Here is an 18,433-nt window from a genome sequence, read left to right as displayed (position 1 = left end):
CATTTTCTATCTGCAGACATCTTACCCTTCGAGCCAGACATACAGTGCACAGAGGTCCAGCCCAAAGAGCCAGCCGTGTGTTACACATCACCTTTGAAGATACGGTATACGCCCAGTCAAGACCGGCGCCTCTACGGGAATCAGGTGAGCGTTACAGAACGCAAAGCCTACCACAAAACTCCCGTCCGGGCGCTATGGAAACCTCGAATACCGACCAGCTAGACCAGTTACTTGGGGAACTAAGGGCAGAAGTGCATGCAGCCCGTCAGGAAACGAACGCTCTAAGAAGGGAACTGATTATTTCCAAGGAGCGAACAGATGATCTCGCTAGACAATTGCTACAGTCACAAGCCGGACAGACCCCGTTACCCGCATCTGGGGGAAATCTTCCTTCTACATCCTCTATGAATCCAGTGCAGATCAACCTACCTGGGAATGTACCTCTGGCTCCGCCCGAACGATTTTCTGGTGACCCAAAGAGGTTTGCAGTATTTATCAATCAGTGCCGGTTGCATTTCTTATGCCGGCCAGCAGCCTTTCCAACTGATCAAGCTAAAGTAGCTTTCGTGCTTTCGTACCTTAGTGGCAATGCGGCAGACTGGTCGATCCCTCTAGTAAATCAAGATGATCCGGTCCTCCATGATTTTCAAGCTTTTCAGCTCAGTATGGAAAAACTGTTCGCAAGACATTCACAGGGGCAGGCCTTGGACAATGAGCTTCTTTCGTTGCGACAAGGTAATCAAGACCTTTTGGCTTATATTGCGTCTTTCAACAGACTGATAGTGGAAACTCACTGGCCTGAGGACAAAAGGATTACGCTGTTTTATAGAGGTCTACGCGGAGAGCTCAAAGATGTGTTAGCCCAAGTAGTGAATCCCCCACAAGATTGTTCGGACTATATAGACTTAGTCGTTCAAATAGATCACAGACTGCAGAACAGGAAGGCCGATCGTTCCAAGTTTGATGCTCGAGTATTTTCCAAACCGCCAACTCCTTCCAAAGGAGTAGACTCCGGGGAACCCATGCAAATAGGGGGTCTGAAAGGTCCTCTAACACAAAAGGAGCGGGAAAGGAGAAAACAGTTGCAATTATGCCTCTATTGCGGAAACTCAGGGCACTTTCTTCGAGACTGTCCGGTGAAACCTGCCAAGAAGGCAGTAGGAGCTGCAGTTACCAAAGTTACAAACTCTGAGCAGGGAAACGACCTCGCCCGACAAGAATAGAGGTCCTCTTGCCGAGCGTGAAAACCAGTTCCGTGACCTCGCATTTCGTGATACCTATGGTCCTCATTAGCCCTGATAATCCGGATCGATTACATGCAATTGAAGCTTACGTCGACAGCGGTGCCATCGGCAATTATGTGGATCATGAAATGGTTTTGAGGATGAATCTAACTCTTTGTCCCAAGGCTGTAAAGGACGTCATTACTACGGTGGATGGTACGGAGATAGCCTCCGGGCCGGTAACGCGTACCACTCAAGAAGTGACGCTAGTAAGTCAAGATGGACACCATGAGAAGATCGTGTTCGATGTGATCAAGGCCCCTCAGTTTCAGATTATTCTAGGAATACCTTGGTTAGAGAAACACAATCCTCTGATCGATTGGCGAGCAAGAACGGTCCAGTTTCCAGAATGTGTCTCTACTTGTCACCCTCCACCTGGTGTTGCACTGGCAGCAATTTCTTCAGAGACTCCCCAGTTACCTCCCGAATACCTAGAATACCAAGATGTTTTCCGGAAGGATCAGGCTAACTCTCTACCTCCTCATAGGTCTTATGACTGCCAGATCGACCTGATACCTGGATCTACTCCTCCTTGTAGTAGGATTTATGCCCTCACCGAGCCTGAGAACCTTCACCTTCGACAATACCTGGATCAATACCTGGCAAATGGGTTTATTCGTCCTTCCAAGTCCCCTGCTTCTTCAGCTTTGTTCTTCGTTCCAAAAAAGGAAGGAGACCTTAGAACTTGTATAGATTATCGCTCCCTGAACCAGATCACCGTTAAGAATAGATATCCGTTACCTTTGATCCCTGAACTCCTGGACCAAGTCAGAAAAGCATGCATATATACAAAGCTGGATCTTAGAGGAGCTTACCACTTGGTACGAGTAAAAGAGGGCGATGAATGGAAGACGGCCTTCCGCACCAAGTATGGGCTATTTGAATATCAGGTCATGCCCTTCGGACTTTGTAATGCCCCGGCCGCCTTTCAATATTTTATGAACGATGTCCTCAGAGAGCTCATAGATGTGTGTGTTGTTGTTTACATTGACGACATCCTCGTTTATTCTTCATCGGAATCTGAACATCGGAAACACGTGAAAATGGTCCTCGAAAGATTGCGTCAACACAAACTTTTCGCTAAGTTGGAAAAATGTGTTTTCAACGTGACTGAAGTTGAATTCTTGGGATTCATATTATCACCTGGCGGAGTGCGTATGGATTCAAAGAAGGTCGATGCAGTTCTCAAATGGCCATCACCATCCTCCGTAAAAAGTGTGCAAAGCATGTTAGGCTTCGCTAACTTTTACCGCAGGTTTATCCCCGAATTCTCTCGAATAGTCCAGCCCATCACTGCCTTGTTAAAGAAAAACAAACGTTTTGAATGGTCTACCGAGGCGGAACAAGCTTTCCAGGATTTGAAGACTAAATTTATCTCTGCACCAATCTTAAAACACCCTCGCCCCGAACTCCCCTACATCGTGGAAACTGATGCTTCAAGCCTTGCCATGGGGGCAGTTCTATCACAAAAGGACCCGGTAACCAATCAGTTGCATCCCGTGGCATTTTGGTCCCGCAAATTCTCGCCTCCTGAAATCAATTACACGATTACTGACAAGGAACTTCTGGCTATCAAGTCTGCCTTTAAGGCTTGGCGGCATTATCTACTGGGGGCCCGACACACCGTTACTGTGATTACGGATCACCGAAACCTACAATATTTGAAAACCGCAAAAGCCCAATCCTCTAGACAACTCCGTTGGGCATTATTCTTTGCCGAGTTTGACTTCATAATTACCTATCGACCTGGTACAAAAAACAGTAAAGCTGATGCCCTTTCTCGGATGGGAGTGGAAGAACACTTGATCAACCCTAAACCTGTACCAATCATTCCCGAACAAAGAATTCTGGGTGTAATCGCCACAGAATCCATAGAGGAAGTTAAGGATAAAGCCAGGCAACTTGTAACTCCAGCAGACATACAGAATTGGCATCTGCAGGGAAAGGACTTTGCAGTAAAGGACAACTTATTGTATTTCCAAGAACGATTATACCTACCCAGCACAGATTTACAGAAAAAAGTAATCTCTTGCTATCACGATTCTTTAATGGAAGGACATCCCGGTATGGCCAAGACCTCAGAAAAGATCAAGCGCTACTTCTGGTGGCCGTCTTGGAAAAAAGATATCAGAGACTTTATAATGTCCTGTGGAGTATGCGCCCAAAACAAGAGTCAAAAGGAAAGACCAGCAGGCCTCTTACACCCTATTGACATCCCACCTCGCCCTTGGCATACGCTTTCTATGGACTTCATCACCGATCTACCTCCATGCTCCGGATACAATACGATTCTAGTAATCGTGGACTTATTCTCCAAGATGGCGCATTTCATTCCGCTCAAAGGCTTGCCAACAGCAGCAACTCTGGCCTGAGAATTTCTTGAAAACATCGTCCGACTGCACGGTTTTCCTTCGGTTCTAATTTCGGATCGAGGTAGTCAATTTATTTCTCATTTTTGGCGAAGTTGCTGTCGGTCGGCTCAAATTGATGTGAGACTATCGACCAGTCACCACCCTCAGACCGACGGACAAACCGAGAGGACCAATCAAACTCTGGAACAGTATTTACGCTGCATGCTGCAACAAACTGAAAAAACTTGGAAAGACATCCTTTGGATAGCCGAATATGCCTACAATAACTCTGTCCATTCGGGAACTGGGAAAACCCCGTTTTTTCTTTTGTATGGCAGTCACCCTCGAACCTCGGAGTTGGATCCCCTCCAAGATCTTGAAACACCAGCAGTAGACTACCTGCATTCTACAATCACCCAAGCCTTTAAGGAAGCTGTTTCTCACCTTCAAAGGGCTAAAGAACAATACAAGAAAGGAGCAGATCAACATCGGAAGGAAGCCCCTCAATATCAAGTAGGGGATCAAGTCTGGTTATCCACCAAATATCTACCTCTAAAAGGGCCACGCACATTCAACCCAAGATACCTTGGTCCCTATTCCATCACTACCATAGTAAACCCAGTAGCGGTCAAGTTGGACTTGCCCCCGCACATGAAGATACATCCGGTCTTCCACGTCTCTCTATTAAAACCCGTGCAACCTCAAACCCGACTAACCAAATCTCCAAAACCTATCCTAGTTGATGGAGAACTCGAGTTTGAAGTCAAAAGCATTCTGGACTCCAAGATCTCCAAATCTAAACTATTCTACCTAATTGACTGGAAAGGCTACGGCCCCCAAGAGAGATCCTGGGAACCTGCTGAATATGTCCACGCTCCTCGCCTAATCAAAAGATTTCACCGAACATTTCCTGACAAGCCAAAACCCCCGGAGAAGCCCGGTTTGGGAGGGGCCTTGAGGGGGGGTACTGTCATGATCTCTGCTTCCAAAAGGTCAGGGTTTTCCCAACTCCCTTGGAAGCAGATCCATAACCCAGGTTCCGAGTGCCAACCAGTCCCAATAGGGACCTTTTGGACCCAGTCCTGGCGCCAGTGGCACCAGGCTCATAAATATGCCCAGTCCCAGCGCTGGAAGCGCCGGGCTCATAATGCTTGGGTGGACTTACCTGCAGCAGACCATGCTGCTTACTTGCCTGCCAGTTGAGTCTCTGATCCTCTTCTGTTTGGAACTACTTTTCCTGTTGGGTGGGGCAGGAGCCACTCCCTAGATTCAGAACACTGGAACTCTTCTGGAAAGCAGGAACTCTTTTCTTACCTAGGCGTGGCTGTGGAAGGAGACATCTAAGCACTACAGGAGGCTATTTAAACCACACCCGATGGATGAATCTTGCTTTGCGTTATTCTGCATCCTCAGCAGCAGAACGCTCATCGTGTCTTCTGCATCTGATCCTGGGCCTAAGGAAAAAGGCTTACCATTCTGAATCCAGTCTTCAGCAACACCTATAAAGACAAGAAAGAACAGGTTAGCATTACGGTCTTCAGTGACAGCTCTTCACTTACCTGGTCCATCGGCTGTCACCAACGCCTCGCGCTGCATTCCGGCATCTGAAAGACAAAGGCTTACCTACTCTTCGTGCGCTCCGGAGGTCTTCACACTGCATTCAGGCATCTGAAAGACAAAAGCTTACCAACTCTTTGCACGCTCCGGAGGCCTTCAGCGCTGCATCCCACATCTGAAAGACAAAACAAGGTGCGTTTAAAGACATTGGGGAACTTTAATACTCACGTGCCATTACTCCTTTCCACATCTAACCCAGTGGGTATTCCGGCACCCTGCAGCCGCCCCGAACTTGTACCTGCAAAATAAAAAGACAGAGCGCATCGTGAAGCAGGCAACAAGCGCTTACTTACGTGCTTCCAGGCGCTTCTATTCATCACACGGGCTCCATCTTCAACTCACTTCAGCCCGCCATCCGCCATCGCCGGAACCTTGCAAAACAAGAGACATCATTACTAAAGACTTTAAAGACATTAGAATTACTCGAAACTTACCGTTCGTGCAGTAAACGACGGACAGCAGTCCTCTGAAGTCAAGAGGCCTGCTCCCCTTATCCAGTGAAGAAACTGGTTACAGCACCCTGCCTCGAGGCAGATGGAGAGCACGGCGTTCACTTACCTAAGGTGAGAGCGTTAACCTTTGGGGTTCTACAGGAGAAGAGAAAGGGAAGAAGAGAGAGACATTCAATAACCCAGTTCATTAATCCCACATTTTCTATCTGCAGACATCTTACTCTTCGAGTCAGACATACAGTGCACAGAGTTCCAGCCCAAAGAGCCAGCCGTGTGTTACACATCACCTTTGAAGATACGGTATACGCCCAGTCAAGACCGGCGCCTCTACGGGAATCAGGTGAGCGTTACATTAGGTGCACACCTGACAGTAGAGACCCAATCACAACGTCAACCTCCATAGAAAGTATATATAGATATTCCGTGTTACCATATCACAGCCCTACATAGGTTTTACAAGTTGCCACGTAGTATGATGTCAATGATGATGAATATTTAGTATATAAGTAGGTTTTTTTATTAAATGTGTGAAGATTATGCTGTGTGACATCTGCTGATGTTCGTTGTACTCCGTTTTAGGTAATTGTTAATGAAACGGCGTACACCTTGCCAACTTCTTGAGTCGAACTTATTGGTGTTTGAGTAATTTCTGTATCCCCATCCTTCCCATAAGAGCGCCACCTCGTCTTAAAGAGCCCTTTATCCAGGTTCACAATTGTAGAGGGCCATATAACAAAGGGCCTTATACTCTAAGAGACAATAGTGTTCTGTGTACCTAATAAGTGTGGAGGAGGACTTGCACTAGAGGCAGGCTTAAGTTAGAAAGTATACTTAGATATTCCCCTTGAGCCAACCACAATCACCCGTAGGTTTTTCTTATTTGCCACGTAGTATGACGTCACTTATGACACATTTTTTGTATAAAAGACTGTTTTTATGTGATTAGCACTAAGAGCACGATCGAAAGTCCGCTGATGTCTGTTGTAACTCCCTGTTTTAGACAATTGACAATAAAACAGTCGAATGAGACTGCCAACTTCCTGAGTCGGTCTGATTACTTGGTGTAAGAGTTATTCTGCATCCCATCCTTTGCATGACATGTTCCTGATTAAGGACCTTATGTTCAACAGGATCCCCAGCCGGATTTTACAGAGTAAGATCGGTCCCTGGTCCTGGCTTCTGGTGGTGTGATGGCCTCGTGGCCTAGTAGAGCGCTGCTTTGTATATAATTATCTTCTTAGCGAATGTCTTGCACATGTAGGGGTGGCGGTGCAGCTCCTTGACCACTGGGACCAGTCCAAAATGTACAGATTTTGTAATGTTGAAAGAAGTCAGGCATGGCCGTGAGCAGGCGGGGTCAGGCATGGCCGTGAGCAGACGGGGTCAGGCATGGCCGTGAGCAGGCGGGGTTAGGCATGGCCGTGAGGAGGCGGGGTCAGGCATGGCCGTGAGCAGGCGGGGTCAGGCATGGCCATGAGCAGGCGGGGTCAGGCATGGCCGTGAGCAGGCGGGGTCAGGCATGGCCATGAGCAGGCGGGGTCAGGCATGGCCATGAGCAGGCGGGGTGTCTTGAGGGACCAATATATCAAAGGGGGAGGCGTAAGATCATGAAGCCAAAGGCGCCCAAGAGAAGTGAGCGGTGGTTATTGTTCACAGCGCGCCGCGCTGTAGGTGTTGTACAGTCCACCATGTTTAGGGCGCCCTATATTTGAAGGCAGTGTGTTTGTTGATTGTGTGAGCTGTGCAGGATTCCTGTGTGTGTGCCAGCCACTCCCAAGCAGACTCTCAGGGCTTCCCCGCGCCTCTGCCCATCCATGCAGCGATTAATCCAAAAGGCCGCAGCACCGTCAGGCGCGAAGTAGTCCCTGGTGCGCGTGTGTCGCGCCGCCTGACGCCATCACTCACGCCAAGGCGCTGCAGCTCACGCTGACAGGCCGCCAGGAGAAATACCCCACTTTGCACACTGTACAAATAGCAGTCGGACACACTAACTCAAGAGTGGACACTTCATTCCCAGTCAGCCAGCGCCGCTCCATCATTTTTATTTGTGGCCCCAGCTTTTGGTGCTCTCCAGGAATCAAATAAATACTCTGCTAATGGCCAGCAGCTGCCACTTGCCCGGGAAATATGGCTAAACTCCCCCATAAGTCTTCCCTCCACAGTGGGATTTAGGGCCGGAGAGCAGAGTCCGTCCAGCATAGGCGCGGAGGGCCCGCAGCCTGGGCCCGCAGCCTGGGCCCGGACATTACACCCGGGGCAGCCCACGCCCAGGCTTACCCAGAATCCCCCTATTTCCAGCAGCCACACGTCATCCAAACAGGAGAAGCGGCGACAGAGAAAGGCTTGGAGGGACGGCCTAGCTCCACCTGCTCCAAGCACACTGTATAATTGGTCTCCAGCTTTACACCCCACCACTCCTCACTGCTATGCCCAGGGTGGGTCTCAGCCCATGAATGGAGTGGAGACGCTGCTTCTGCTGGTGGCTGCTCGGCGCAAGGACAGCTGTCAACACACTGGGCCCGAACCCACAGTATTAAACGGGCAGCGCAAAAGCATGCACTGCGGCAGCTCTAACACTTGCACCCCACTAAGGGCCTGATTCATGGAATGTTTGCATGCTGCTGCAAAGTGACTTCACACTGCCAATAAACACCCTGATTCATGGAACAGTGCAAAGTCACTTTGCACCGTGCAAATAATTCCACGAATCAGGCGCTAAATTGCACCCGATTTGGAAACAGCATCTACGTGTGCGCACCATGGAACGCGCATTCAGATGCGCCGGCAATAGCGCCCACACAGCTGTTATTTTTGAATACAGGATATTTTACCGCTCCAAAACTCTTCTATTCCATCTGCTTTTGTGTGGCGGTAATTATCACCACACAGAAGCGTTACCGCAGTCGGTAATTACCACATGCGCTACTAACCAAATGTGACAGTGGAAAATCCCCATGGAGTCCTCCTGGAATCCAAAATGGGGGACGACGTTCGGGTCCGCCTGACTCCGAATCGGCGGACCCGTCGAGTCGCTGCAAGTCAGCCTCTGTGCAATCGCACAATAAGGAAGGCTTTCTGGGCATTTTGAGGGGCATCCCAAATTCACAAGTCGGGCACACTTCAAAAGGCCCATAACATTTCTGCTGCCCCTTCGCCCAATCGAAAAGTCGCAGAAGGAAGGGCGCCCCTTACATGCATTCTTTTTAGGTTCGGCTATGAGGTGTTGCTTGCGGCACCTATATGGGGCAACTATTGCATTCGAGTACATATATCGAGGAATAACATACGAGAGGGAAAACAGTCGGGTTGTAGGTGCTGTTTGGTTATTTTCCCCACCCTTGGACTGCCCATGACCATGCTAATCCCTATGGCCATTCCCACCCAGTTCCTGCCCCTCCCCGCCCAAAATATCTCCTCATGGAAACGATTGAGCTCACTTAATCAAGCCTTACCATCAAACTTTGCACTCAAAGTGCCTGCCAGTGTTTTCTCAAAGCAGTCTTCCGAGAGTTAATGGGCCTCATTACACGGATGGCGCTAAGGGATTACCGGCACCGGTAAGGACACCGGTGCCAGTAATCCCTTAGCGCCATACTACGAGGTCCCTCAGCGGGTCCAGTCCTTAACGTGTGGCCAGACCACACGTTAAGGAAGGGACCCGCTGAGGGACTCCAGGGCACATAACCGTACCGCTAATAGCGGTACCGTTATTTGCTCCTTCCCCATTCCCATTGAGTGCTATGGGGGCTCAAATGGGAATGGGGAAGGGCCTTGGTGAATGGGGAATTACCGCCAGCCAACCTTGGAATGGGGCGGTAATTCCCCTATTCACCAAGGCGGACTCGGTAAAATACCGGCAGCAACCATGGCACTAATAGCACCATGGTTACCGCCGTCCGTGTAATGAGGCTCAATGACTTAACTGGAACAGTAAACCCACTAGTGGTGAAATAAAAATGTCTAAACTAGGTCTGCCTTCAGCCATTCGATTTATCAGCAGTATGCGTGTCCTTCACTAAAGTCCTGTTAAAACGAGCATTGGCAAAGCAAACAATTTTAGCTTGTGTGTAAGTATTAGGCTGTTCCAGGCCCTGCTAGTAGATGCCCAGGTACTCGCACCATTTTGCAGCTGCCACCATCGATAGCCAGTTAATACCACTACAACAGTGCCTGGCAAGTGCCTTTCCTGTGCCAGCACAAAAGCGCAAACTGTTGGCATTGCCAATGCTTGTTTAAGGTGGGACCGCAGAGTTATGAACAGCTGTAAGCCCACTTGCATTTCAAGCCCCCAACCAGGGGCAGGAAAGGTGGTTCCTTTCTATGGACACTTCTCACTGAGAGGTAAGGGCCAGTCTCTGTGGAATGTGCTCGCTGCACCCACAGGGGTACTGGGCGTCTTTGTTAGTAATGTGGGCAATATGTGCGCTGTGGCTAAGCCTGCCTGCCCCCCCCCCAGCACCCAGGAATGAGCAGGACAGCTTGATAAATAAGGCGACCCGCACAAGAATGAAAGCGCATATGATGTGCGTTGTGTACTTCCCTGACTGTGTGTAAACTCCTGGGGTTCTCTTGCAACTCCTGAGCCTCCCGCCCTCCAGTTTCACGCAGTGACCTTTGTTACTCCTGTGCCCCCCCACCCCAACCTCATACTGGGACCTTTGCTGTCCCTTCCCTCTTCTCATGTTGGGACCTCTCTAAGATTGCCCAGTCGCAGAAATGAATGCACATTTTCTTACACTGTGCCTGATGCCCTCACGACTGGAACTGCCCCTCTCAGAACCCTCTAACTGCAGTATGCAAAGAAGGCCATGCATCGGGGGCCAACATAAAGGGGCCCCCAGTAGCGAAGACGGGATGAGACCATGGTCTGCAGCAAGGTTTTACTAGAGGAAAAAGCAGGCGTCGTATGCGTCTAATATTGAAAAGATGAAAACGACAAGATTGGAGCACAGCTGATATCTGAGCTTGAAGTGAAAAGGAGTCAAACATGATACCCGCATTACCAGCCCGGTGAGAGAGAGAGCCATTCCCCTAGAGCAGAGCCAATTCAGCGGCTGGGAGGATGCGTGCCTGGGACAGGGTGAGTGGCATGGGTGAGTATCGTCATAGGCTCCGCCCACTCCTGCAGTTAAGTGTTAAAAACAGGAAGGGTCTTGTGAATTAAGGAAAGGAGTGGCACCGAGACTTGAGCACTTTACCAGAATCATGCGAGTGGATTTGGGAGAAAGAGGCTTGGGGTAGATGAAGGCACGTCGCGAGATTGAAAGGTTGCACAATCTCACGAGATTTCGAGCGGGAGTGAGGGAGAGGTGCGAAGGAAGCATTGCATGAGGCACCAGAGCAAGGAGTAGGCTGAGCTCCCGGCGCTCCTCCTGCCCAGAGGCCTGCCACTGCCCCTGTGCATGAGGGCAGCCCAGGACACCGCCCTACACCAACACACAGACGTCCCTGCCTAGGGACATTTAAGAACCTCCTTCTCCATTAGTTGCAAGTTATTACCTTGACAAATGAAGTTGTCAACCACAGCGGGCGGATTCCTCCTCTATAATGCCACTGCCACATATTTGGCGACGAGGGTCAAGACTAGTACCTGCGCATCATCATGCAAGCAGCAACACCGCCCCGCCGTTTCCTCAGACACCAGGTAGGCCTGCCATTCCATGGCCACAACGGCTTCCCCTGTACATGGCTTACTTACCTGAAAGCACTAGGAGCTGCGGGTACCCAGTGGCAAGGCACAGGGCTATGTTAATAAACACGCTCGGTGTGGAAGGTCAAAGAGGGTTTGCAGGCCTTACACCCGAGGCAGGGGTGGATGAGAACGACGACGTTTACAAAGAGGCCGCCAGAAGAATTACTAAGCGCTTTGCCAGCAAAGAAAATATTGTGTTTGTTTTGTTTTGTTTTATTCGTATTTATATAGCGCACAACAGCCCAAGGACATCATGGCACTTGTTACAGTACAAAGCTTAGTTACTTAGTTATATGGTCATTAGCAATATATATACAGGTTGCAATATAGTTACATAGTCATTAGCAGTATATATATAGGTTATAATATAGTTATATTACATTTGTGTTATATTATAATATACATGGCAGAAGTGGAGGAGGCAGTCCTCCACTTGCTAGTTGAGGAGAGTGGCCTTGAGGTTGTTGCGGAAGACAGAGATGGAAGTTTCAGCTCTAAGGGTGGCAGGGAGTGAGTTCCAGAGTTTCGGTGCAATATAGGAGAAGCCTAGACCTCCCGCTGTGGCTCTCTTTATGCGTGGTATGTGTAGCTGGTTGGTGTACTGACCTCTGGTGGGGCGAGTGGATGTGGTCCTTGATATTGCGTCAGATAGGTATGCTGGAGCCGTTTTGTTGATGCACCTGTGAGTGATGGTGAGGATTTTCAGAGTAATACGGTCTTTGACCTGGAGTCACCGGGCTTCACGTCTGGCGTGGGATATATGGTCTTTTCTAGGGATGCTCATGGCGGCTCTGAGGGCATTGTTTTGTGTGGTTTGCAGTCTGTGAATGTTTTTGGCGGAGGAGCCAGCTAGAAGGGCATTGCAATAATCGAGTTTGGCTCCTATAGTTGCTCTAGCTATGGCCAAGCGGTTGGGGGTGGATAAATAGGGTTTAATGGCATTGATGAGTTTGGTGCTGAACGATGATGCAGAGGCTATGGCGCTAACTTGTTTGTTCATCGATAGATTTGCATCAATGTGAACACCTAGAGTCTTCACAGAGGATGATACGGAGATGGTTGAGTTGTCTATGTTGAAGTTGTTGTATTGGGGGCTTAGTTTCGATAATGTGTTTGTCTGGCCCAGGATGAGAATTTCAGTCTTCTCCCCGTTAAGACAGAGGCCATTGATTGCCCTCCAAGCTTGGATAGTGGCATAGATGTTGTGAAGGGACGTGGCGTCTTGGTGATAGAGTCCAGATAGGGGTAAAAGTACTTGAGTGTCGTCTGCATAGTTTGTATGCGCAACAGCCATGGAGTCAAGTAGGTCGAAGAGGGTTTTTGTGAAGAGGTTATAGAGGGTGGGGGCTGTACAAGATCCTTGGGGGACACCGCAGTTTATAGTGGTAGGATCTGCGTTAGCTGTGTCGGAGTAGACCTTCATGGCTCTTCCTTCAAGGAAGCAAGTGATCCAGGTTGCTGCTTGATTAGAGAAATGGGCTGCATGGGTGAGGTGGGTGGTGAGTGTTTGGTGATCTACCAGATCAAAAGCAGCTGATAGATCGAGGAGGAGGAGCAAGGCAGATTTGCCTTTGTCCATGATCTGTGAGATTTGATTTTTTAGGTCTAATAAGACGGATTCTGTTCCATGCCCGACACAGAAGCCAGATTGTTTTTTGCCTAGTATGGAGTTAGATTCTATGTATGATTGGATGTGGATGTGAGCTGCTTTGTCCAGGTTTTTTAGGAGGAACGGGACTGTCGTTATCGGTCTGTAGTTGTTGGGTTGCGCAGGGTCAAGTGTGGCCTTTTTTAGAAGTGGCCGCACCCAGGCTTCCTTGAGATTGTTTGGGACAGTTCCTGTTTGGAAAGATGCGTTAATGAAGGCAGTAATCAGGGGTGCTAGGTCTTTGGCGCATTCCTTGATGATTTTGGGAGGGCAAATGTCTGCTTTGCAGAGGGATGGTTTGAGGTTTTTTGATGAGATTAAAGACCTGAGGCTCAGTGACGTTTCTGAAGGAGAATTGAGCGTGATTGAGATTACTACACTTGTCTTGTGTAGGGCGGTTGGTTTTTTGGTTTGGGAGGGCTCTGCAGTGGTTTTGGATTTTGTTCTGGAGGAGTTTTATTTTGTTGAGCATGGCGGACTGAATGCTGGCACACCAGGCTTTATCTTTAGTTATCTCGTCAGCTGTAGCAGGAGGAGTGACTAATTCATTAAAGATTGCGAATAGTTCTTTAGCTTGAGAGTTGGCCTTTGAGATCCTTTCATTGAAGGAGTTAGATTTTGCTGCTAAAATTGTTTTTTATATTGGAGGGCTATTTGTTTGAAGAGGCTCTTATTTAGGTCACTCGGACCCGTTTGCCAGTTTTTAAGCAACTGACACTTTTGAGCTCGGAGGGTTTGGAGTTCTTCCGAGAACCAAGAGTTGCAGTGAAATTATTTTTTTTCCTTTTTGCTTTCAAGTGGGGCTATAGAGTTTATGGCATTGGTGAGAGTATCATTGAAGATAGCTGATAGTATATTTGGGTCCTGAGAGAAAGGTGGTGCTAGGCAGGGGCTTTTAAGGTGGGGACGCAAGTTGACTGCGTTGAGTTTTTTAGAACTTCTTATTGTGGTAGGTGGTGCGCGTGTGAGAGTCTTAGGTTTAGGGTTGGTGGGGATGAGGAATTCGATGCATGTGTCGTCCGTCCAAGGTAGGGCAGTGCTTGAGGTAATGTGGGATGCACAGTTGTGATCCATGACCCAGTCAAGGGGAGTGAGTGGGGGTGAGGACTCCTTGGGAGAAACCTAAATCTGCGAGTTCTTTAGCTAGGGTTGCGGCAGATTTATCCTTAGGATCATTGTATCCTAAATTTAAGTCTCCTAATAGAAGGATTTTGCAGGACTTTTTGGTGGTGTTGCTGAGTCGATGGGAGAGGTGCTCTTGGAACTCCGCTGAGAGTCCGGGAGGTCTGTATAGGATGTGGATGTTGATTAGATTATTGGGGGAGAGCGTAAGCTTGGCTGATATGATATCAGCATTACCACCCCATGTATTATGGTCTGCTAATCTGATGGATAGTGAGTCTTTGTGGATAAGGGCGACTCCCCCTCCAATCCTGTCACGTCTATCTTGCCTAAGGATGGCGTAGCCTGTGGGTAGGGCTAGTGCGATGGCTGGGCAGGAGGCATCATTGAGACAGGATTCAATGATGCAAAGTAAGTCCAGATTAAGTGTGGATAGTAGATCATTTATCTCGAGGGCATGTGCATGTAGGGAGCATACGTTCAGTAGTGCACATTTAAGAGGTGGGTGTTGTGTGCCTTTGATGTTTTCGTTTGTACTAGTATGGGGTGAAGTGTGCTTGTTGTGGTGTGTGGTAGTGAGGGGCTTAGTGCAAAGTAGTGTAGAGGCATGTTGGGGTGGTGGGGGAGAGGGGCAGTGCCTATGCTCATCTTAGTATGGGGTAGTGGTGCAGTGTGGGTGCCTAATCTGGTGTTTCTAGTCGTGATGGGTGTGGGTGAGCAGAGTAAATACCTAGGAAGTGATCGATTTCTGAGATTGCGGAGTCTGGTGGCTAGGCTAGGTGGCCGAGACTGTGTGATGTAGTCTGGTGCTGTGGCATGTGAATTTAGTGCCGGGCGCTGGGTGAGGTGTGCTGGGAATATGTGGGGAGGCATAGAGGCCATTATAGTGAGGGCTATAATGATGGCTGTTAGACTGGCTGAGCGGAGTGTGGCAGGGAGTGTGGCAGGGAGTGTGGCAGGGAGTGTGGCAGGGAGAGTGCGGGAGAGTGAAACTATGCTGTGATTGGGAGGTGCACTCTTGGGCATCATGATCGTGGAGAGTGGTTGTGTGTGTGTGTGTGTGTGTGTGTGTGCAGCTGGTGTGTGCCGCTGGTATGTGACAGAAATGACAGGGGGATCGTGCGACTAGTGCTAGGTAGTTCAGAGGCAGGTCACAAGTGGGTCACAATTCAACAAAATACAATGCCTATATTCGATTTTCTAAGTGGGGCAGGCAGAGGCTAAATGGTGGCAGGGCATAATAGGTAGCAGTTGGCTGCACAAGAGGATACAGTACAAGCGGATAAGCAATACTGGTAAATGCGCTAAATAATAAAAAAAAAACAATAGACTAGGTGATAGCAAGCAATCGTCTAAAGTCAGTGAAAAGCAGAGGCACCCACGCGGTGTACCGCATGAAGGGATTAGGTTGAAAGGTTAGGTTCTGGGGAGGTGTGGGCAAGCTGCAGGGTCAGGGCAGGCTTACCAGAAAATGGGCAGAGTCCTTGGCCCAGGCCTCAGGGGCCTCCAGACAGGCTCCAGACAGGAAACGGTCCTTGTGATGAGGATCCTTTGGATGAGGGTGCCAGCGTTTGCCTGCCGGCACCTGATTGGCCTTCTGTAGTTGCAGTTGCACAGGATACGTTTCTAAAGTTGCAAGCAAGAAGCCTGTCAGAACCCGTAGATGACTACATTACCAAGCTGCGTGAACTGGCCGCACTGTGCAACTTTGGCAATAATGCAAAGGGATTGATCTGTGACATGTTGACAGTCCACACCAACAGCAGAAAAGTGCAGGACAAATTTATTTTGGAAAAGGAACTCCACCTGGAAAAGCCATTGAGATTGCAAGGGTAGTGGAAGAAACTGCTGGGCGCCAGAAAAAGTATGCAGGAAGCTCCGGCCCAGCAGAAGTCCAGGCGATCGCCTTTAGGAACAAGAGGGAGAAACAAGCGACTGACGCAAGAGAAGGGAAGTGAGGCTGGAAGGCACCACTAAAGTGTCACAGATGCACCAGCACCAAACACTTAGCCAATGACAGGGAATGTCCGGCGAGAAAGCCCTGTGTGCAAGAAAATCGGACACTTTTCACTGGTATGCAGGTGGCGAAATAAGAAAGTTATGAACATTAATGATGAACACAACGTAGAAGGAGAATACTCTTCTGAAGAAAGGAGACCCACAGTGTTAATGGTTAGCAGCTCACGAGCCAGGAGGAAAAAGCCCCTCTGCGCAATCAGGGTGAACGCCATGGAGACGAGAGTCATGGCCGATTCAGGCTCCGACCTGACCATACTGCCTCTACGCACCTACAAAGAAATGATGGGCACTGAAACAGCATTTGCCACAAACACACCATATTCGGAGGTGCGTCAGTAGACCTACTAGGGTACATCGATGGAACAGTAGAGTTCAAGGGAAGAGAGACCACCATGAGAGTATACTTCACACATGAAAGCCCAGCAGTCCTAGGGTGGGACGACCAAGCCAAGCTCAAGATCAAATTAGATCACAGTATGGAAGATCTAGTTTTAACAGTCAATTCAGGAGGAGTTCCAGTAGTGAAAGAAGACTTCCCCAAACTGTTTTCAGAAGGGCCAGGGAAAATCAGGAACTTTGTAGACAAGATAATGCTCAAAGCAAATGCAGTCCCCGTTAAGCATCAACTACGGCCGGTGCCGGCGACTGCCAGGGACATACTTAGAACCAAGCTCGACAAAATGGTGAAGGAGGGCACCATTGAGGAGGTGGAAGCCTCATAGTGGCTGAGCCCCATCGTCCTTATCAAGAAGCAAAACTCACAAGACTTGAGGGTGTGCATAGACCTCTGCAGCCTTAACTTAGAAGTCATTTCTGATACCTACCCACCTCACCAGCATAAATGAACTCGTTCTCATGATGAAGGAAGCCAGAGTGTTTTCCAAGTCGGATATGAGGGATGCATATCATCAGATTCATCTTCACAAGGAGTCCAAACCACCCATAGAGTTCCTCACCTCATTTGGCACGTATCAGTTCGCAAAGATGCCTTTCGGTTTGTCGTCCGCAGCCTCAGCGTTTCAGCGCATGATGTACTTACTACTGCGCAACATAGAGAACATGTCCAACTTCCAGGTCGATATACTGGTCTATGCCGCACATGAACACACCCATGATGTCACTCTCAAAAAGGTCCTCACTAAACTTAAGGATGCCAGAGTCAAGCTGAGATACGAAAAGTGCGTCCTGAGGCCCGGGAGGTCGATTATCTGGGGTACAAGATTTCCTCCCGGTGTATAAGCCCCTAACAAAAACTACTGCAAGCCATTGTCAAGCCTGCGGAGCCAACCAACAAGGAGGAAGTGAGGTCGTTTCGAGGACTTGCAGAATATTACACCAAGTTCATCCCCAATGTTTCAGAAATCACAACGCCACTGAGAAGTCTACTAAAAAAAAGGCACAGAGTTCACTTGGTTGGAGGCCCAGAAGGAGGCTGTAGAGAACATAAAGGGACAGATAGTGGAAGCACCGTGCCTACAGCCATTCAATCCAGCTTGGAACACAGTCATCACCACGGATGCCAGTGCGTGTGGTTTAGGTGCCGTACTCACCCAGAAGAAAGGAGATACAGAACACGTAGTGGCATTCGCCTCTAAAGCCCTGTCCGCAGCTGAGAAGAAATACGCCACAGTGGAGAAAGAGAATGGGGCATTAAATTCAAACTAGTCACCGACCATAAGCCCCTCATTCATGTGCTCAGTCCAGGGGGACAAAGTCATCAACACCCTGGTTGGCACGCATTGCGGCCAAGCTCCAGGAATACAAATTTGAAATAACCCACATAGCGGGTTGGAGAAATGCCCAAGCGGACTGCATGTTGAGGCTACCGGGAAACAAAGAAATGGCCACCACGTTTCTGCAAGATGAATGTATAGTACCATCCATTCAAGACCTCAGGGGTCCGACATTTCTGGAGTTGAGTGAAGGACACTGAAATGAAGAGGATGGTAAAGACCCCACCATGGTGAGACTTAAAGAGTGGGTCAGGAGCAGATGGTCAGAAGAAAGGGCCATACCGCAAGGCATGAGGCTGTATTGGAAAGTGGCAGAAGAAATCTCAGAGGTGGAAGGATTGCTCATCAAGGGGGACAAAGTAAAACTGACAGTGGGAATGAGAAGAGTCATCCTGTGCAGGGCCCACTCAGGGCATTTAGGAAACACCATGACACAGCGACGGGTAACAGAGGCGTACTGGTGGCCTGCCATGGACCAGGAAATACGCTCCATGATTGAGAGATGCCACGAGTGTC

This window comes from Ambystoma mexicanum, chromosome 8 (genome assembly GCF_040938575.1).
Source record: "Ambystoma mexicanum isolate Mex_15411 chromosome 8, UKY_AmexF1_1, whole genome shotgun sequence".
Taxonomy (NCBI): domain Eukaryota; kingdom Metazoa; phylum Chordata; class Amphibia; order Caudata; family Ambystomatidae; genus Ambystoma; species Ambystoma mexicanum.
This window is presented reverse-complemented; position numbering follows the sequence as displayed.